The sequence below is a fragment of the Benincasa hispida genome, unplaced genomic scaffold, assembly GCF_027475165.1.
Source record: "Benincasa hispida cultivar pf3 unplaced genomic scaffold, pf3_genome.v1.1 HicScf1848, whole genome shotgun sequence".
NCBI lineage: Eukaryota > Viridiplantae > Streptophyta > Magnoliopsida > Cucurbitales > Cucurbitaceae > Benincasa > Benincasa hispida.
Window position 1 is genome coordinate 1,280,404 of NW_028326240.1, and position 813 is coordinate 1,281,216.

Sequence of the window (813 nt, forward strand, 5' to 3'; positions counted from 1 at the left end):
TCCATCCTATCATGTAGGGCAATGTAAAACTCCCGGTGTCCTTCATTTTAGTGGGGATATTATTTTGAAACAGCGTGCTGCATTCATATGTTAGCACAACTGTTTCATTTTCCCCGATCTTTCTTTTATTGACAAGGATATCCTTGAGAAAGCTTACATAACTCGACATCTGCTCTAGTGCTTCTATTAAGGGAATGTTAATGTGTAGCTATCGGAGAACGTCCAAGAACCTCTGAAATTGCTTACTATCATCGTCTTTCTTCTTCAGCCTAGACAGGAAAGGTGGAAGATCCCGCCTTACTTTTTGTTGTGTTGGTTGTTTGTTAAGGTCTTTTTCTTATTGTTTTTCATTATCTGGAGGTTGTGTTGATTGAGAATTCAAGTCTTGAGAAGCTTCATCTTTTGTAGGTGAACTTACGTCCGAACTAGTACTTTTTCCACTATTAGTTGATTGGTCATCATCAACAGTCAAATCTACTGGTGTTGTTGTCGCATCTGGTACTGATGGCATAGGGGATGTTGTTTTGCCACTTCTCAATGTCACTGCATGACATAGTTCTTTACCTCGCTGCCCCGATGCCCTGAGTTCCTGTGCCGCGTACCAGGCACTTTCTTCTTTAATTCACTCGTAAGCTGATCTATCTGCTCTTTTAGTTTGTATAAGACCTGACCATGAAGTGTTAACGTCTTGTTATATAACATCGTTTATGATAAAGACTTCACTTCACTAGGGTAAACATAGGTAACATGACCTCAATCCTGAGTGAGTTGGGAACTCCTGCCATTGAGGGTGTTCCTTTGATTTGTATGGGT